The sequence below is a fragment of the Pan paniscus genome, chromosome 2, assembly GCF_029289425.2.
Source record: "Pan paniscus chromosome 2, NHGRI_mPanPan1-v2.0_pri, whole genome shotgun sequence".
NCBI classification, from domain to species: Eukaryota; Metazoa; Chordata; class Mammalia; order Primates; family Hominidae; genus Pan; species Pan paniscus.
The window spans coordinates 123,607,381-123,629,580 of record NC_085926.1 but is presented as its reverse complement, the minus strand read 5'-3'; the positions used below and the strand labels follow the sequence as shown (position 1 = coordinate 123,629,580).

The window sequence follows — 22,200 nt, the reverse complement described above, 5'->3', positions numbered from 1 at the left end:
GGAATATACCTAACCAAGGAGGCAAAAGACCTCTACAAGGAAAACTACAAAACACTGCTAAAAACAATCATAGATGACACAAACAAATGGAAACATATCCCATGCTCATGGATGGGTAGAATCAATATTGTGAGAATAATTATACTGCCAAAGGCAATCTACAAATTCAATGCAATCCCCATCAAAATACCATCATTCTTCACAGAATTAGAAAAAAAAAATTATAAAATTCATATGGAACCAAAAAAAGAGCCTGCATAGCCAAAGCAAGACTAAGCAAAAAGAACAAATCTGGAAGTATCACACTACCTGATTTCACACTATACTATAAGGGGATAGTCACCAAAACAGCATGGTATAAAAATAGGCACATAGACCAATGGAACAGAATTAAGAACCCAGAAATAAACCCAAATCCTTACAGCTAACTGATCTTCAACAAAGCAAATGAAAACAAAGTGAGAAAGGACACCCTTTTCAACAAATGGTGCTGGGAAAATTGACTAGCCACTGTAAGGTCCTCTGAGTTGGCCGCACCATGGTCAAGCCGTCATGACATTCCCCCGTCCTTGTGATAATGTACTTTGTGATATTCCCCCCCTGCCCCCCACCTTGTGAATGTACCTTGTAATATTCCTCCCGACTCTTGGGATAATACATCCTCCCCACCCTTGTGAATGTACTTTGTAACATCCTCCCCAACCTTGAGAATGTACTTTGTAACATCCATCCCCTGCCAGCAAAAAATTGCTCCTAACTCCACCACCCATCCCAAACCTATAAGAACCAATGATAATCCCACCACCCTTTGCTGACTCCTTTCTCAGACTCAACCCACTTGCACCCAAGTGAATAAACAGCCTTGTTGCTCACACTAAGTCTGCTCAGCTGGTCTCTTACACAAATGCCGTAATAGCCACATGTAGGAGAATGAAGCTGGATCCTCATCTCTCACCTTATACAAAAATCAATTCAAGATGGATTAAGGACTTAAATCTAAGACCTGAAACTATAAAAATTCTAGGAGATAACATTGGGAAAACTCCTCTAGACATTGGCTTAGGCAAGTATTTCATGATCAAGAACCCAAAAGCAAGTGCAATAAAAACAAAGATAAATATTTGGGACTTAAAGAGCTTTTGCATGGCAAAAGGAAGAGTCATCAGAGTAAACAGACAACCCACAGAGTGGGAGAAAATCTTCACAATCTATACATCTGACAAAGGAGTAATATCCAGAATCTACAACAAACTCAAATGAATCAGTAAGAAAATAAAAACAATCCCATCAAAAAGTGGGCTAAGTACATGAATAGATAGTTCTCAAAAGAAGATATACAAATGGCCAACAAATGTCAAAAAATGCTCAACATCACTAATGATCAGGGAAATGCAAATCAAAACCACAATGCGATACCACCTTACTTCTGCAAGAATGGTCATGACCAAAAAATCAAAAAACAGTAGATCTTGGCGTGGATGCAGTGATCTGTGTACACTTCCACACTGTTGGTGGGAGTATAAACTATTACAGCCACTATGGAAAACAGTGTGAAGATTCCTTAAAAACTAAAAGTAGAACTACCATTTGATCCAGCAATGCCACTACTGGGTATCTACCCAGAGGAAAAGAAGTCATTATTCGAAAAAGATACTTGCACACACATGTTTATAGCAGCACAATTCACAATTGCAAAATCGTGGAACCAACCCAATTGCCCATCAATCAACGAACGGTTAAAGAAACTGTGAGATATATATATGTGTGTGTGTGTGTGACACACACACACACACACACATATATATGATGGAATACTACTCAGCCATAAATGAATTAACAGCATTTGCAGTGACCTGGATGGGACTGGAGGCTATTATTCTAAGTGAAGTAACTCAGGAATGGAAAACCAAACATCATATGTTCTCACTGATATGTGAGAGCTAAGCTATGAGGATGCAAAGGCATAAGAATGATACAATACCAGCCTGGCCAACATGGTGAAACCTTGTCTCTACTAAAAATACAAAAATTAGCCAGGCATAGTGGTAGGCTCCTATAGTCCGAGCTACTCAGAAGGCGGAGGAGGGAGAATCGTCTGAATCCAAGAGGCAGATGTTGCAGTGAGCCGAGATCACACTACTGTACTCCAAACTGGGCAAGAGAGTGAGACTCTGTCTCAAAAAAAAAAATGATACAATGGACTTTGGGGACTTGGAGGGAAGAACGGCAGGGGGATGAGGAATAAAACACAACAAATATGATGAAGTCTACACTGCTCGGGTGATGGGTGCACCAAAATCTCACAAATCACCACTAAAGAACTTACTCATGTAACCAAATATCATCTGTACCCCAATAACGTATGGAAAAATAAAAATAAATAAATAAATAAATAATAAAAATTTAAAAAAGAAGTTATCTGCTCCAGCCTCCTGCTTTCATCATCATCGAAAAGCATTCAGCCAGTCTCTCATGCTCCAGGTCTTAGGTTGAAAGAAGATGGTAACCGCAAGGTGGCTCCTTCTGGGGATGCATATTAGATTGAGTTTCAGTCCAAAAAACAACCCTCTCAAGGGCAAGGTCTCCAGAGCACATTCTGCCTGGCTATGCCTAAGTAAATGAGCAAAGTTTGCATATGAAACCAAGTCAAAGGATCCTTTCACTCAGACTCTCCCGGAACAATAAACACTCCAGACTTCCACCACTCTCTAAATCAGGAAATAAAAATGAAACAGAATCACTGGTCTCAGACTGATTATGTTCCAGAGATAGGATGCTATTTCTAAACTCTCACCCATCAATCCTTTTTATTTTCCACCCTGTAGATATCCATTTGCCCTTGTAATTGGGAGTGCAGGAAGGGTAAGCAGGCATAGCAGAGGGAAAGAGAGCAGTCTGAATAAACTGGCTGTTGTTTCATTGTAATGACTTGAGTAAAATCAAATCAACATACTATATTAGTATCTTTCTGACTCTAAATTTGCCCTTGAAATACGGGTGGAATCCATAGAAAGTTTTAACATCTGGACACAGGAGCCCCCTCAAGTCTCATTTAGGACTGGAGGTTTGTAAACCAAAGGTGGCTGCCCAAACCCAGAAGATAGAGGGTCCATCCTCAAGAGGCAGGACTCTGGACAGTTAGTTCAACTCATACTTCCTGCCTACCTTGGGCCAGGCACTGTGCTAAAAGCTGGGGAGACGGATGCCAGTAAGACGTTGTGCCTGCTTTATAACTATCCTCATTTTACCGATGAGAAAACTGAGGCACAGACAGGGTCAGTAACTAGCTAAAGATCATAAAATAGAAAGAGGGAGAGCCAGCCGGGTTCGGTGGCTCACACCTGTAATCCTAGCACTTTGGGAGGCCGAGGAGGGCGGATCACCTGAGGTCAGGAGTTCGAGACCAGCCTGGCCAACATGGCAAAACCCCGTCTCTACTAAAAATACAAAAATTAGCTGGCTTTGTTGGCGGGCGCCTGTAATCCCAGCTACTCGGGAGCTTGAGGCAGGAGAATTGCTTGAACCCGGAAGGCAGAGGTTGCAGTGAGCCAAGATCCTGCCACTTCACTCCAGCTTGGGCAACAGAGTGAGGCTTAAAAAAAAAAAAAAAAAGAAGAAGAAAGAAAGAAAGAGGGAAAGCCAGAATTCAAAGCCAGGAAGTCTATTTTCAGAGCCCATCCTGGTAACCATGAAGCTACTGCTCAAAGCTTTTCTAGGTGCTAAGGCACACAGAACTGCTGGACTCAGAGACAGACCCCACTGACTAAGGCTTTGGTTCTGTCTAGAGTGTGTGTGTGTGTGTGTGTGTGTGTGTGTGTGTGTGTGTCTTGTTTTGTTTTGAACACATAGGGTCTCACTCTGTTGCCCAGGCTGGAATGCAGTGTCACAATCATAGCTCACTGCCACCTTGAACTCCTGGGTTTAAGGAATCCTCCTGCCCCAGCCTCCTGAGTAGCTAGAACTACTACAGGCATGTGCCACTGTGCCTGGTTAATTTTTTTGTATTTTATAAAGACTGGGTCTTGCTATGGTGCCCAGTCTGAGGTCTTGAACTTCTGGCCTCAAGCAATCCTCCTGCCTCAGCCTCACAAAGTACTGGGAGCCATCATGCTCCCAGGTGTGAACCATTATGCCTGGTCAGTTTATATTTTTGTCTTAAAAAAGGCAATGGTGGCCAGGCGCGGTGGCTCATGTCTGTAATCCCAGCACTTTGGGAGGCTGAGGTGGGCAGATCACCTGAGGTCAGGAGTTCAAGAACAGCCTGGCCAACATGGTGAAACCCTGTCTCTACTTAAAATACAAAAATTAGCCGGGCGTGGTGGTATGCACCTGTAGTCCCAGCTACTTGGGAGACTGAGCCAGGAGAACTGCTTGAACCTGGAGGTGGAGATCACGCCATTGCACTCCAGCCTGGGAGACAAGAGTGAGACTTTGTCTCAAAAAAAAAAAAAAAAAAAAAGGCAACGGTGGAAAGACCTACTGAGTTTGTGAATATAAAGGCTAACATCATATTTAAACTATTTGGCAAAGAATCTGACTCTTGAAAATGTCTTATCAGATACCAGAAATGGAGTTAGAGATCACTTGACTAAGTAGTTTAGATCTTTCTGACTAAACAATATACAGTGGGGAACATTATTAAAGTTCACAATCCATTTCATTTCTTTCTTTCTTTTTTTTTTATTTTTTTATTTTTGAGAGAGGCTGTCACTCTGTCACCCAGGCTGGAGTTCAGTGGCGCGATCCTAGCTCATTGCAGCCTTGACCTCCTGGGCTCAAGCGATCCTCCTTCCTCAGCTTCCTCTGCAGCTGGGACCACAGGCATGTGCCACCATGCCCGGCTAATTTTTGTTGTTGTTGTTGTTGTTGCTCAGGCTGGTCTAGAACCCCTGGGCTCAAGTGATCCTCCCACCTCAGCCTCCCAAAGTGTGAGGATTACAGGTGTCAGGCACTGTACCTGCCCCACTATCCATTTCTAAAGTGATTCTACAGAGATTGAGGCACAGGTTTAAAAATTTAAAAAGAAAAGAAGTCAAACTTATTAATGAGCCATAGTAAACAGGCTGACATTGGTAACCCTTTTAAAAGAGTGCCTGGTACCTCTTAAGCATTACGAAGTGTTTGTTAAATAAATAAAATACAGCTGGTCCTCTGTATCTGCATCTGAGATTCCACCAACTGCAGATTGAAAATATAGTATTTGAAAAAAAAAAACCCCAAACGATAAAAAATAACAATACAACAATAACAAATGATGCAGATTTTTAAAACAATACAGTATAACAACTATTTACATAGCATTTACATTGTATTGTATTAGATATGATAAGTAATCAAGAGATGATTTAAAGTAGATGGGAGGCCAGGCCAGGCACAGTGGTTCACACCTGTAATCCCAGGACTTTAGGAGGCCAAGGCAGGCAGATCATCTGAGGTCAGGAGTTCGAGACGAGCCTGGCCAACAGGGTGAAACCCCATCTCTACTAAAAATATCACCAGGGTGTGTTGGTGTGCGCCTGTAATCCTAGCTACTCAGAAGGCTGAGGCACAAGAATCGCTTGAACCTGGGAGGCGGAGGTTGCAGTGAGCTGAGATCACATCACTGCACTCCAGCCTGGGCAACAGAGTGAGACTCTGTCTCTAAATAAATAAATAACTCTATGGGAGGCCAGATATGCTCACGCCTATAATCGCAGCACTTTGGGAGTTTGAGGCAGGCAGATTGTCTGGGCTTAGGGGTTTGAGACCAGCCTGGGCAACATGGTGAAACCCTGTCACTACAAAAAAAAAAAAAAAAAATTAGCCAGGCATGGTGGCATGCACCTATGGTCCCAGCTATTGGGGGGCTGAGATAGGAGGATCATTTGAGCCCTGGAGGTAGAGGCTACAGTGAGCCGAGATCATGCCACTGTACTCCAGTTCTCTAATATATATTTGTAAAATAAAGTATATTGGAGAGTTGGGCACTGTGGCATAGGCCTATAATTCCGGATACTTGGGAGGCTGAGGCAGGAGAATCGCTTAAGCTCAGGAGTTCAAGACCAGCCTGGGCAACATAGTGAGACCCTATCTCAAAAAAAAAATCTAATGAAATATATTGGAGGATGTGCATAGGATATATGCAAATACAACGCCATTTTATATCAGCGACTTGAGCAATCATGGATTTGGGTATCTGAGGGGGAGAGGAGTCCTGGAACCAAGCCCTCATGGATACTAAGGGAGAACTGTATAGACAACTAGCTGTGGGAGGAGACATGAAGACATGTCATTTGTAAGCTATAAAACACTATAAGAATGTCATTAGTATTCCTATTAGTTATTATTCAAAATGCCTGAGAGTGAACGGACTAGAAAGATGTCATGAGACAGAGAATCAAACTTCTGGTTCTGCTGCTCAAACATTATGTGCCCTTTTCCCCAGCACCCTTCCTGGAACAGCCCCTCACCCCAGCTGCCAGTCCAGCCAAGTAGGGAGCAGGGGAGGGCTGTGTCCCTGGCACCCAGAGTTGGAACACAAAGTACCCTCTCTGTCTCCCTTTCAGAATCAAGCTCGTGCAGTTACCGGGAGTAGCAACAGTACACCTCGTGCAGCAGATTGGCAACATTCTGGATTAGATGGACTTTCGTAGGCTGCCCTGAGAACCTGATGACCAGTGGTAACCTCATTTCTGTGGGAACTGGCATTGGGAGTTTCAAATGACTGGCTTTGTAAACACTCTTTAATACATAGGCTATTCCAGAAGTGGGGACTACTTGTAAAGAACCAAATAGAACTGCTAGAACTATGGCAGGTACTTCAGAAGAGAACACACAGCTGTAGCGGACCATTACTATAAACTGTGAGATATCACCCCACACAGAATCCATTTTCACTTTTTTTTTTTTTTTTTTGAGACAGAGTCTCACTGTGTCATCGAAGCTGGAGTGCAAGTGGTGTGTTCTTCGCTCACTGTAACCTCCACCTCCCGGGTTCAAGCAATTCTCCTGCCTCAGCTGGGTGCCACCACACCCAGCTAATTTTTGTATTTTTAGTAGAGATAAGGTTTCACCATGTTGGCCATGGTAGTCTCAATCTCCTGGCCTCAAGTGATCGGCCGGCCTCAGCCTCCCAAAGTGCTAAGATAACAGGTATGAGCCACCAGGCCCCACCTCTTTCTTTATTTCTTTTCTATAAATTTAAATTTTTATTTTATTTCATTATTTACTTCTTATTTGTTTAGATGGAGTCTTGCTCTGTCTTGCCCAGGCTGGAGGGCAGTGGAATGATCTCGGCTCACTGCAGCCTCCACCTCCCAGGTTCAAGCAATTCTCTTGTCTCAGCCTCTGTAGTCGCTGGGACTACAGGCTCCCACCACCACACCCAGCTCATTTTGTATTTTTAGTAGAGATGGGGTTTCACCATGTTGGCCAGACTGGACTTGAACTCCTGACCTCAAGTGATCCACCTGCCTTGGCCTCCCAAAATGCTGGAATTATAGGCATGAGCCACGGCACCCGGCCCTTTTTTCTTTCTTTTACTGCTTAGGAGAGAGTCATAGTTGAGTATTGATATGTCTCTAGGATCAAGTCAAGGAGAAAATGAAAGTGACTCATCAAGAATATGTGAAAGACAAAACTCCATGATGCCATGGAGGAATTAGCTGCCACAGATGCTAAAAAGCAATATAAAGGCTGGGTGCGGTGGCTCACGCCTTTAATCCCGGCACTTTGGGAAGCCAAGGCAGGTGGATCACTTGAAGTCAGGAGTCTGAGACCAGCCTGGCCAACATGTTGAAACTCCGTCTCTACTAAAAATACAAAAATTAGCCAGGCATGGTGGCAGGCGCCTGTAATCCCAGATACTTTGGAGGCTGAAATGGAGAATCACTTAAGCTCAGAAGGCGGAGTTTGCAGTGAACCAAGATCGTGCCACTGCATTCCAGCCTGGGCAACAGAGTGAGACTCTGCCTAAAAAAAAAAAAGGCAACATAAAGCCACTAAGGAAAAGTGCAACTGAACAAGGAGGAAATGTTCATAGGAAGCATGAGTTCCAGAGGAAAGCAGAAACCTGCAGGCAGATGGGAACCCTTTGTACAGACAGCTTTTAAGCAACTTTCCAGTATGCCATCAATAGCAGGGCTCCAATGCATTCTATCTAGAAATATTCACACCAGGTTTCTTTACCTGAAATAAGGTGAGAAAGTAACTAACATCAGAAATTAATCTATTTTCATTCCCTATAACTGCAGCAGGTAAGTAGTATTATCCACATTTAATAGATAAGAGAACTGAGTCTTTGGGATGATATATAGTTAGCCCAAGGTCATGCAACTATTAGATGGTGAAGCCATTTTAGGATCATCTGACTCTAGACCAGGGGTGTCCAATCTTTTGGCTTTCCTGGGCCACACTGGAAGAATTGTCTCAGACCACACAAAATACACTAACACTCCTGATAGCTGATGAGCTTTAAAAAAAATATATCACAAAAAAACTCAATGTTTTAAGAAAGTTTATGAATTTGTGTTGGGCCACATTCAAAATCATCCTAGGCCGCAAGTGGCCCGTGGGCCACAGTTTGGACAAACCTGCTCTAGTCCATGGTCTTTTTTTTTTTTTTTTTTTTTTTTTTTTTTTGAGATGGAAGTCTCACTCTGTCACCCAGGCTGGAGTGCAGTGGCATGATCTCGGCTCGCCGCAACCTCCGTCTCCCGGTTCAAGCAATTCTCCTGCCTCAGCCTCCTGAGTAGCTGGGATTACAGGTGTGCACCACTATGTCCAGCTAATTTTTGTGTTTTTAGTAGAGACATGGTTTTGCCATATTGGCCAGGCTGGTCTCGAACTCCTGACCTCAGGTGATCCACCCACCTCGGCCTCCCAAAGTGCTGGGATTACAGGCATGAGCCACCGCACCCAGCCAGTCCTTGGTTTTTCAATCACACCTTGTTGTCGCCACCACATAGCCATATGAAAGAGCCACACTACTGAACTTCCAAAAGGTAGAAAGATAAGAAGAGAACATTTGGTTCTCATATATTTAGGAGGAACATTCAGTTCACCTTGGAATGATATCTTTATCTATCTGACAATTGATGGGTTTTTTTGTTTTGTTTTGTTTTTTGTTTTTGTTTTTGTTTTGAGACAGAGTCTCTGTCACCCAGGCTGGAGTGCAGCGGCACAATCTTGGCCAACTGCAACCTCCACCTCCCAGGTGCAAGTAATTCTTGTTCCTCAGCCTTCCGAGTAGCTTGAACTACAGGCACGCACCACCATGGCCAGCTATTATTTTTGTATTTTTTGTAGAGACAGGGTTTTGCCATGTTGGCCAGGCTGGTCTCAAAGCCCTGGCCTCAAGTGACCCACCCGCCTCAGCCTCCCAAAGTACTGGGATTACAGGTGTGAGCCACTGTGCCCATCCCAACTGATGGATATTTTATCTGGCAGATGCTGGTCTTTATGGTTCACTTATTCACAGAAGAATCATTCATTTATTCAACATATGTTTATCATACCATGAATTTTTTAGGCACTGATGATAGAAGGACAAGAAATAGTGCAATGCTCCATAACTCTGACATATGTTTTATATATATTCTTTTCTATGTATCAACTGTTATAGAAAAAAGAAGCCTACCTGCCCCATGGGGCTTACTTTCCAGTGGGGCTGTAGAGGACTAATTGTAAGTGCACTTCAGGTACTGTACTAGCAGTATTGAGGGGCACAGAAGGGTCAGTGCTTTGCAGCTTAAGCAATCACTTCTGAGGCAAATTCACATACATTTGCAGATAAAGCATCTGTATTAGTCAAGGTTCTCCAGAGGGACAGAACTAATAGGATACATGCATATATGAAAAGTAGTTTATTAGGGAGAATTGGCTCACACGATTACAAGGCGAAGGGCACAATAGGACATCTGCAGTCTGGGGGAGAAGCCGGTAAGTGGCTCAGTCTGAGTCCAAAAGCCTCAAAATGAGGGAAGCCAACAGTGCAGCCTTCAGCCTGTGGCTGAAGGCCCGAGAGCCCCTTACAAGCCACTGGTGCAAGTCCCAGAGTCCAAAGTCCAAAGAACCTGGAGTCTGATGTCCAAGGGCAGGAGGAGTGGAGGCAAACATCCAGCATGGGAGAAAGGAGGCAGCCAGAAAACTCAGCAGACAAAGCTTATCCCACCTTCTTCACCTGCTCTGTTCTAGCCACACTGGCAGCAGATTGTATGGTGCCCATCGACACTGAGGGTGGGTCTCCCTCTCCCAGTCCACCGACACAAATGTCAATCTCCTCTGGCAACACCCTCACAGGCAACCCAGAAACAATACTTTACCAGCCATCTAGGATCCTTCAATCTACTCAAGTTGACACATAATATTAACCAACACAAGCCCACCCCTTGTCAACTTGGCATTCACACACATCTCCTGAAATCATACTTAGTCTACAAATAAATACAATAAGGTCATAATTACGCCTAACATAATGCAACTATCCTTCATACAGCCGGAAGCGCACCCATCCTTAACCTAAATATTATTACATAAAGGTAGCAACACTTAAATGCTGATATAAAGTCAACAAATCTTACGTTACATGACAAAGGAAAAAGAAAGGAAATAAAACAGATTTTCTTAGTAAAGGTGTGTACATGCACAAACATATTCTTAACAAAATAAGGAGGAAATATTCATGACAATTACAGTCATTTTTTCTGCAACCAGTCACGTGATCATAGTTGGTCTTGATAACTACCTTCTTCTAATATCCATTCTGTATTCCCTTTGCCTTCAGCAAGCCCCTCGGCTGGTCATGTTTTTTCACCTGGTGGACCCAAACCTTCATTCCTGACGGGTCAGCCATTTGTAGTCCTGCCTGGATTGGGTTGTTGTACTTTCCCGTTGACCTTAATCACAGGGCATGGTAATACTAAGAGACACCCTAAGGGATCTCCTGTACTCCACGCATACTCTTCCTTACCTCCATTGTGGGGTAGTAGTCTGATTTCATCCTGATAGTCAATCACCCCAGCCAACACTCTAACTCCTTTCTTAGCCTGTTGACTTAGAGGAAGGAGGAGCCAAAAGTGTTCAGGTGGCAATCTTAACTTCCAGTTTGATGGAATCATTGTTGTGTCTCTTGGTGGCAGCATTCCTCCCTCTGGAACTAAGACCTCTAGGTCAGCAGAACAAAATGTCATGGGAGCAGAAAGCAAAAATTTTGCTAGCAGGTCACTAGGGGTGATGGTGAGTGGTGCCACTTTCACTTCCACCCCTTGATTCCTGGACCTGTGAATACTGGCTATGGGAGAAATAGTACCATATTTATATTGAATGCTGATTCAGAGCATACACAGCCTTCTGGAGAACTTTGCCCCAGTCCTGCAAAGTATTATCACCTAGTCGGTGTTGTAATTGTGACTTCAAAAGGCCATTCCCCTGTTCTATCAATCCAGCTGCTTCAGGATGATGGGGAACACGGTAAGACCAGTGAATTCCACGAGCATGAGCCCACTGCCGCACTTCTTTAGCCATTAAGTGAGTGCCTTGGTCAGAGGCAATGCTGTATTGGAATACCATGATGGTGGATAAGGCATTCCATGAGTCCACGGATGGTAGTCTTGGCAGAAGCATTGCATGCAGGATAGGCAAACCCATATCCAGAGTAAGTATCTATTGCAGTGAAGACAAACCTCTGCTGTCCTTTCCATGATGGAAGAGGTCCAATATAATCTACCTGCCACCAGGTAGCTGGCTGATCACCCCGAGGAAGGGTGCCATATCAAGGGCTCGGTGTTGGTCTCTGCTGCTGGCAAACTGGGCACTTGGCAGTGGTCGTAGCCAGGTCAGCCTTGGTAAGCGGAAGTCCTTGTTGCTGAGCCCATGAATAACCTCCATCCCTGCTACCATGGCCACTTTGTTCATGGGCCTATTGGGCGATGACAGGGGTGGCTAGGGAAAGAGGCTGAGTGGTGTCCACAGAACGGGCCATCCTATCCACTTGGTTATTAAACTCCTCCTCTGCTGAGAAGCACTCACATGGGATACAAGTATCCTCAGTTTTTGACCACTCAGACAGGTTCATCCACATACCTCTTCCCCACATTTCTTTGTTACCATTTTCCAATCATGCTTCTTCCAAGTCCCTGACCATCCAGCCAAACCACTGGTTACAGCCCATGAATCTGTATATAATCGCACATCTGGCCATTTCTTCTTCCATGCAGTGCACAACCAGGTGCACTGCTCGAAGTTCTGTCCACTGAGATGATTTCCCCTCACCATTGTCCTTCAGGGATGTTCTAGAAAGGGGCTGCAGTGCTGCAGCTGTCCACTTTCAGGTGGTGCCTGCATATTGTGCCCTAGTCTTCTTTTCCTCTGTCAACTGATCATAGGGAACACCCCATGAGGCCATCAGTGCAGACAGGGTAAGAGAAGGCAGGGTGGCAGAAGTGGGGACCATGGGCATTTAGGCCACTTCCTCATGTAATGTGTTTGTGCCTTCAGGACCTGCTCGAGCCCAGTCATGTATATACCACTTCCATTTGATGATGGAGTGCTGCTGTACATGCCCAACTTTATGGCTAGATGGGTCAGAAAAGACCCAGTTCATCATAGGCAGTTCAGGCCACATGGTAACTTGGTGACCCACAATCAAACGTTTGGTTTTTACCAAGGCACAGTAACAGGCCAAGAGCTGTCTCTCAAAAAGAGAGTGGTTATCTGCAGAAGATGGTAGGGCCTTGCTCCGAAGTCCTGGAGGTCTCTGCTATGATTCACCTATGGGGGCCTGCCAAAGGCGCCAAACAGTATCCCTATCTGCCACAGACACCTCAAGCATCATTGGATCTGCTGGGTCATACAGCCCAAGTGCAAAAACGTAAATGGGCCAGAGTAACACACCTGAATGAGGAATGTGCTCCCTCCAAAATCCAAATAGGCCCACTAGTTGTTGTACCTCTTTCTTGGCTGTAGGAGGGGCCAAATGCAACAACTTATCCCTTACCTTAGAAGGAAATTCTCTGCAGGCCCACACCACTGATCCCTAGAAATTTCCCTGAGGTAGAGGTCCCTGAATTTTAGTTGATTTTCTTTCTTTCTTTTTCTTTCTTTCTTTCTTTCTTTCTTTCTTTCTTTCTTTCTTTCTTTCTTTCTTTCTTTCTTTCTCTTTCTTTCTTTCTTTCTCTTTCCTTCCTTCCTTCCTTCTTTCTTTTCTTTCTTTCTTCCTCTCTCTCTCTCTCCCCCCCACCGTTCCTTGCTTGCTTCCATGGAGTTTCACTCTTGTTGCCCAGGCTGGAGTGCAATGGCACTATCTCGGCTCACTGCAACCTTCGCCTCCCAGGTTCAGGCAATTCTCCTGCCTCAGCCTCCCAAATAGCTGGGATTACAGGCATGCGCCACCACACCTAGCTACTTTTGTATTTTTTTTAGTAGAGACAGGGTTTCACCATGCTGGTCAGGCTGGTCTTGAACTCCTGACCTCAAGTGATCCACCCCCCTCAGCCTCCCAAAATGCTGGAATTACAGGTGTGAGCCACCACACCCAGCCTTAGTTGATTTATTTCCCATCCCCTGGCATGCACATGTCTCACTAATAAGTCCAGAGTGGTTTCTCCTTCTCACTCCCTGGGCCCGGAGCTTTGGTGCAGGTCCCAGAATTCAAAGTCCAAAGAACCTGGAGTCTGACATCCAAGGGCAGGAGGAACAGAAGGAAACATCCAGCATGGGATAAAGACGAAAGCCAGCAGATTTAGCAAGCCAGCTTATCCCATCTTCTTCTGCCTGCTTTGTTCTAGCCACACTGGCAGCCGATTGGATGGTGCCCACCACATTGAGAGTGGGTCTGCCTCTCCCAGTCCACTGACTCAAATGTCAAACTCCTCTGGTAACATCCTCACAGACACACCCAGAAACAATACCTTACCAGCTACCTGGGCATCGTTCAAGCCAATCAAGTTGACACCTAATATTAACCATCACAGCATCCTAGAGGAATTCATTTTCACTATGTTTGAAATATTTTCATATTTCAAAATTGCTTGTGCAGGATCTGGATTTTAAGCAAACTTTTTTTTTTTTTATTTTTTTGAGAAAGAGTCTCGCTTTGTTTTCCAGGCTAGAGTGCAGCGGCGCGATCTTGACTCACTGAAACCTCTGCCTCCCAGGTTCAAGTGATTCTCCTGGCTTGCTGGAGTATCTGAGACTGAGTAGCTGGGACTACAGGCATATGCCACCACACCCAGCTAATTTTTCTATTTTTAGTAGAAACAGTTTTTCACCATGTTGCCTAGTCTGGTCTCAAACTCCTGACCTCAAGTGATCCACCTGCTTTGGCCTCCCAAAGTGCTAGGATTACAGGCGTGAGCCACTGCACCCGGCCAAATAAATATTTTTTAAAAATTGCTTTGGCAACGGTTTCATACAGTAGAGACTTGTGCCAGCCTGAGGCAAAACCTAATGAGAAGAGTGAGGTGGACAGATTACAGGGTCAAAGTGATATGTGTCTAATCCTCCAAAGACAGGATATCCCAGTGAAGTTCCCAAGGCAAAAGACTTCAAGGGCTGAGGACTACAGATGGGCTTTATTACTGTGAGCAGGCCAGATCATCCTTAGAAGGGTTGGGCCTTAGATGGAGCATTTTGTTTTTTGTTTTTTTGTGCAGTTTTTTTGAGTCATGGTCTTGCTCTGTCACCCAGGCAGTGGCACCATCATAGCTCACTGCAGCCTTGACCTCCTGGGCTCAAAAAATCCTCCCACCTCAGCCTCCCCAGTAGCTGGGAGTACAGGTACCTGCCACCACACTCAGTCTCACCATACTCACTACACTCAAAATATTTTTTTGGTAGAGATGGGGGTCTTACTATATTGCCCTGGCTGATCTCAAACTCTTGGCCTTAAGCAATCCTCCCACTTTAGCCTCCCAAAGAACAAGGATTACAGGCATGAGCCACCATGCCTGGCCGAGACTGAACATTTTGTATGGGACCTCTCTTCCACCAGTCCAACTTTTTTGTGTGTGGAAGAGATGGGATCTCATCATGTTGTCCAGGCTGGTTTTGAACTTCTGGGCTCAGGCAATCCTGCCTCAGCCTAGCAAAGTGCTGGAGTTACAGGCGTGAGCCGCCATGCCTGGCAGCCCAATATTTTTTGTGTGAATATGATTTAAATTATTAAGTACAGGCTAGAGCAAACAGAAGGAACTCGTAGATATAATCATTAGAAGGGTCGTACAGCTATTCATTTTTCATTTAGCATAATGAAATACTTTATTCATTCAGCATTTAATTACTAGTAGGGTTTGTGCTTCAGTGGAGAATACAGACATCAAAACACCTCTCAGCTTCAAGAGCACACATTCTAGTGGAGAAGACAAAGTTGACAAGGCATGAACACAGGCAGCTTTGTGCAGAGTGTGCCAAGAGCTCAGAGGGGCTGTTGGAACATATTAGGGTGGAATTAGCTTTTCTGAGGGTGGAGAGGGACAGTAATGCTTGAGTTTGAGTTTGATTTTGGAGAAGGAAGGTACTGAAAGCAGACAGCAGAGCACATGCAAAGCCAGGTAGTTGTGAAAGAAGCCACTTGGTTCAGAGGTTAGAGTGATGCAGAGTTGAAATGTATGGTTGGAAGTAGAGTATGGGTATGATAGATGAGGCTGCAGAAGGGAGCAGGAACAGCTCGTGAAGGGCTGCCACACGTGCACTGAGGCACTTGGAATGTGGTGAATAAATAAGAAACCATAAAAAAGCTTTAGGGCTGGGCATGGTGGCTCATGCCTGTAAGCTCAGCATTTTGGGAGGCCGTGCTGGGAGGATCACTTGAGCTCAGGCGTTTGAGACCAGCCTGGGCAATATGGCAAAACCTCACCTCTACAAAAGATACAAAACTTAGCCAGGTGTGGTGGTGCGTGTCCCACAGCTACTCTGGAGGCTGAGGTGGGAGGATCATCTAAGCCTGGGAGGTCGAGGCTGCAGTGAGCCATGATAGTGCCACTGCACTCCAGCCTGGGTGACAGAGCAACACTTCGGCACACACACACAAAAAATCTGTTAGGCCTAGAAATGCCATAATCATATTTGTATTTTAATAGATCACCAAGAATGCAGTGAGAATGATTATAAAGGGCAAGAACAACGAAGAGGGACTACTAAGAAGGCCGGAGCCATCACTTGGCATAAGTCATATGAACGCATTTCCATTATGAACAATTTAAATAGTTGAGAAGCTATTCCAGAAGGAACACATTAGCCTATGAATGGATATTTAGATTGTTTCCCATTTTCTTCTGTTACAAACTATGAATATGCTTGTACAGTTGCTCAATTAATTGCTTCCAAAAAAGATGACTTCTTAAAATGGTCTTAAAAGGCTAGATGACCATTCTCTTGGCACAGCTAACAAGATTTTTCCAGGAGTTAAGGGAAGTATAAGATGGTAAAAGTGCATTAAGATTACTTCAGACCCAATTAGTATCAGCCACAGCATGACTGAGCCCAGCACTGTGAAGATTAGCACTGATTCTATTAGAATCCAGTCTGACACTGGCACTCATATGTTGAGCACAGCATTATTCACAATAGCAAAGTCATAGAATCCATCTAAGTGTCCAGTGGATTGGATAAAGAAAATGTGGTACATATACATCATGAAATACTATGCAGCCATAAAAATAATGAAATCATCTCCTCTGCCCCAGTATCTCCCAATATACGCATGTAACAAATATGCACATGTATCCTCTGGATCCAAAATAAAATTTAAAAACAAAAAAGAATGCAGTGCGAGAGGGGAAGAACTCTCGAAGCTCCCAAGGATAGGCTTGGGAAGAGTAGGTGAATGAGATGGAAATGTGCTCTATTTTTCCTTCCTTGGAAAGTCTGACCTTAAAGAGGAAACTGGTGATAAGGGAAAATCAGGCTGAGGCTTTCAGAGCAATTCGGCACGTGAAGCTGATGGTGCAGGAGATGGTGTCTGGCCCCACACCCCACCACCACTGCTGCTGTTGGCCAGCTGTCAGTGGTTGGTCATGGAAGGCTATTTGATATGCAAAGCTTAAAACAAGTGGCCTCCACTCTACCCTTTCTGCGGCAGCTCTCTTCCTAGTTCACCTGTTAATCACTGAAACAACTGAAAGCCTTCCAAGGTCTAAGATCAGATTTGTTTGGGGTCATACCTTCCTTAGGTTCTGTTCCAACACCATCTGTGACAGACTGATGCTGATGTTAGTTCTCAGCAGAAATCAGCAAGGATCAAGAATTCACATTATTGGCCAGGCGCAGTGGCTCATGCCTGTAATCTCAGCGCTTTGGGAGGCCGAGGTGGGTGGATCACTTGAGGTCAGGAGTTCAAGACCAGCCTGGCCAACATGGCAAAACACTGTCTCTACTAAAAATACAAAAACTAGCTGGGCATGGTGGCACACCTGTAATCCCAGCCTCGGCCTCCCAAAGTGCTATTATTATACGCATGAGCCACCACGCCTGGTCACCCCCAGTATTTTATTTATTTATTTATTATTTTTTTGAGACAGAGGCTCACTCTGCCATCCAGCCTGGAGTGCAGTGGCACGATCTCAGCTCACTGCAAACTCTGCCTCCCGGGTTCAAAAGATTCTCATGCCTCAGCCACCTGAGTAACTGGGATTACAGGTGCATGCCACTTCACCCAGCTAATTTTTTGTATTTTTAGTAGAGACAGGGTTTCACCATGTTGGTCAGGCTGCTCTCGAACTTCTGACCTCGGGTGATCTGCCCACTTCAGCCTCCCAAAGTGCTGGGATTACAGGTGTGACCCACTGCACCTGGCCCACCCCCAGTACTTTAGAATGTGCTTTATTTGGATAGAGGATCTTTAAAGATGTAATTAAGTTAAAATAAGTTATTAGGGCCAGCCCTAATCCAATATGAGTGGTTTCCTTTGTTCGACAGAAATTATGGCAGGTGGCCAGGCATGGTGGCTCATGTCTGTAATCCCAGCACTTTGGGAGGCTGAGGTGGGCAAATCACTTAAGGCCAGGAGTTCAAGACCAGCCTGGCCAACGTGGTGAAACCCCATCTCTACTAAAATACAAAAATTAGCTTAGTATGGTGGCACACGCATGTAGTTCCAGCTACTCGGGTGTCTGAGGCAGGAGAATCACTTGAACTTGGGAGGTGGAGGGTACAGTGAGCCAAGATCATGCCACTGCACTCCAGCCTGGCAACAGGGCAAGATTATGTCTAAAAAAAGAAAAAAAGAAGAAATTACGGCAGGCCATTGTTTTGTACTGAGTTTCTGCTCTAGGACCCAACAGACCAGACCAAATCAAAATGGAGTCACTCATGCTAAATGTCACATAATCAAACTAAAACTTTAAGGAAGCAAATAGATCCCCAAATAGCCTAGTTTTTCCTGAAAATAGGAGATTCCAGTCAGCATAATAAGAAAGTCCGCTCTGCTTTAAACTTTAGAAAAAAAGTAACCTGAAGTAATCTGTTGTTAACCAATCAGTTTTGTTTTGTGTTTTTGAGAGAGGGTCTCACTCTGTCACCTGGGCTGGAGTGCAGTGGTATGATCAAGGCTTTCTGCAGCCTCAACCTCCTGGGCTCAAGTGATCCTCCCACCTCAGCCTCCCAAGTAGCTGGGACTACAGACACATGCCACCACGCCTAGCTAATTTTTAAATTTTTTTGTGAAGATGAGGGTCTCCTTTTGTTGCGCAGATTGGCCTCAAACTCCACCTCAGCCTTCCAAAGTACTGGGATTACAGGCATGAGTCACTGCACCTGGCAACCAATCCGTTTTTTTCTATTGTTCTGTTTCCTTGTTCCCACTTTACAAAACTCACTGTTCTGACTTTGTCCAGTGGGAGCTCTCATTCTGTTTTGTAGAATGGAGGCTGCCTTGATTCATGAATTGTGAATAAAAGCCATTAGATCTATAACTAAATATGTTGTAATTTTGTCTTTTGATACCACATAAGAAAAGGAAAATAAGACACAGACAGGTACAGATAGAAGACCATGTGGAGACACAGGGAAAAGACAGCCATCTACAAACCAAGGAGAGAGGACTTACAAGAAACCAACCCTGCTGATACCTTGATCTGACTTTTAGCATCCAAAATTGTGAGAAAATGAATTTCTGTTCCTTCAGCCACTCAGTCTGTGGTACCTTGTTATAACAGCCCTAGCAAAATACACCTGCATTTTCACTCTTCTTTGCCCCTACATATGGCCGGGAGAATACAGTGGTGCAGTCTTGGCTCACCGCAACCTCTGCTTTCCAGGTTCAAGCGATTCTCCCGCCTCAGCCTCCTGAGTAGCTGGGACTACAGGCACGCACCACCACGCTCACTGAATTTTTGTATTTTTTTAGTAGAGATGGGGTTTTGCCCTGTTGGCCAGGTTGGGCAGGCTGGTCTCAAATTCCTAACCTCAGGTGATCCACTTGACTCAGTCTCCCAAAGTGCTGGGATTATAGGTGTGAGCCACTGCCCTTGGCCCTATAAAGGCACCCATAAGATTTATACTTAGATGTCATCAGTCCCTCTCAGAAATATGGTGCTTTTTCTCCAGTTACAGATTTCACAACTAGAACAGACTCTAGACCAGAGATCCCAAACTGGTACCTATGGGTTGAATCTGGTCACAAACATTTTGTTTTGGTCCCCACAATATTAAAAAAAAAATTTTAGGCCGGGCACAGTGGCTCATGCCTGTAATCCCAGCACTCTGGGAGGCTGAGGCAAGCGGATCATGAGATCAGGAGATCAAGACCATCCCAGCTAACATGGTGAAACCCTGTCTCTACTAAAAATACAAAAAATTAGCCGGGCGTGGTGGCAGGCACCTGTAGTCCCAGCTACTCAGGAGGCTGAGGCAGGAGAATGGCGTGAACCCGGGAGGTGGAGCTGGCAGTGAGCCGAGATCGTGCCACTGCACTCTAGCCTGGGCGACAGATCGAGACTCCAACTCAAAAAAAAAAAAAAATTAATGGTGGTGAACATTTAAAACTTGAGGGCAGCCAGGCATGGTGGCACACACCAGTAATCCTAGCACTTTGTGATCCAACTGACTCGGCCTCCCAAAGTGCTAGGCTTCTCTTAGAAAACAAGCCTTGGCTTCACTAGGCCTTTCTGGTAACAGCCTCTTGTAGTGAAGTAGTCGTACTCTCTGTAGAAGGAGCACATACCCTCCACTAACCTACAGTCTCCATCCGGCCTACTGTTCACCATCTGCATCTATGACTCTTGTCAACTAAAAAGGACGAAAATGTGTTCTCCTCCTCCCTTCAGAATGTCTTCTCAATAGCAAGAGATATGGAAGTTATGATTGTGATATTTCCTTTGAATTTTGTTCAACTACCACATTTGATATTTTACCTGATTAAAAGCTGAGCATGAAACTGAGAGCATGATACCATGAGAAAGTGTCACTGAAGCGTGGAGAGCTGAGGCTTAGGGAAGACTGAAGACTGAAAGTCAGAGGACTAGCTGACCTTAGCCTCTGGCAGCCTGACCAAACGTTCCAAGTAATTAGCAGCTTGGCATGCCAATAGTATTGCATCTACCAAGGGTAACTGAAATTGCCAAAGGCAATGAGGAAATATTGCCTCAAGTTCTCCAGGACTGAAAGCAAGTAGAATCAGGCACAGTGCATGGCAGAGGACACTGTCTCTCTGTCATGCTTCTCTGAGATGAATTGATACTACTGGGCCGTGGTCTGCATGAAATGCGTTCATCTGTTCATTTCCTAGAACATGTGAAAAATTTGTTTAAGATCTGACCAGTTATTTCTAAAACATTAGGAATGGCTCAGAAGAGCTAAAACAGTTTTTTGTTTTTGTTTTTGTTTTTTGAGAGAGAGAGTCTCGCTCTGTCACCCAGGCTGGAGTACAGTGGCAAGATCTTGGCTCACGGCAACCTCTGCCTCCCAGGTTCAAGGAATCCTCCTGCTTCAACCTCCCAAGTAGCTGGGACTATAGCGTGCACTACCACGCCTGGCTAATTTTTGTATTTTTAGTACAAACAGGTTTCACCAAAACCCCATGTTGGGCAGGCTGGTCTCAAACTCCTGACCTCAGGTGATCCACCCACCTCAGCCTCCCAAAGTGCTGGGATTACAGGCATGAGCCACTGTGCCCAGCCAGAAGAGCTAAAATAGGTTTTGTTGCAGGTCAGAGGGCTATGACTTGCAAGACATGAACAACTATAATTGCCATAAAAAGAACAGTTTATGAGGAGCCAAAATGGCCTCACAGATGGAAGGAAAGGGCAGAATGTCCTTTTACGCCATGCCCATTGTACTGAGCAACTTTTCACCAAGTCATATTGTGTCCGGAGTTTGTTCCTTCCGGTGGGTTCGTGGTCTCGCTGACATCAAGAATGAAGCTGCGGACCTTCACAGTGAGTGTTACAACTCTTAAAGGTGGCACGGACCCAAAGAGTGAGCAGCAGGAGATTGACACTGAGAAGGCCCCACCAGTGTCCAGGAGGAAGTCAATTTCCTGGCCCTCAATGGTTAAACATACCCAGGGCTCAGTGAGGGTGATGACATGAGCTGGTGCTTGCCCCAGGCACCCTCAGTCCTGTTGTTGGATCATCTGGTTGGGGGCTTCTGGCCCAGAGAACCTTTGTCCTCTGGGGCAGTGTGCCTTCCAGTGATTGCCTCGGCATAGCGGACATGGGCGAGGGGGTGGCTTGTTTCTCAATGGACAATTTTTTTTAAGGTGTCCTTGCAAACCACACTGGTGAAAAGCCCTACTGGGTTATTGGCCTACTCCATTTTCTGTCCTCTCTGAACTACCAAGGTTTGTTTGTCTGAGGGCCATGACTAAGGCTGTGGCCTTTCTCTGATCTCACTTTTCCTTCTCAGCCTATTCCTCTTGGTCCCTACTATAGAACACCGAGGTTGCTAGGTTTAATAATGCCTCCAGATTTTGTTCAGGGCCCAGGGCTCGCTTTTGGAGCTTTCTCCTGATATCTGCGGCTGATTGGGTAATAAACTTATCTTTGAGGATCAATTGACCCTCAACGGAGTTGGGTGACAGGGGAGTATATTTTCTTAAGGCCTCCCGTAGCCACTTGAGGAAGGGGCAAAGATTTTCTTCCTTTCCTTGAGTTATGGTGGATATCATTAAATAATTCATGGGCTTTTTCCTAATTCTCCTTAACCCTTCCAGAACACAGGTCAGCAGATGTTTGTGACTCCAGTCTCCATGATCTGAGTCAAGGTCCCAGTGGGGATTCATACTGG

At 44.9% G+C, this 22,200-nt stretch overlaps 1 pseudogene; it reads right to left on the bottom strand.

Moving 5' to 3' along the window:
• Positions 1-22,200, bottom strand: part of LOC100981136 (olfactory receptor 7E24-like) — an 86,903-nt pseudogene that overhangs the window by 61,143 nt on the left and 3,560 nt on the right.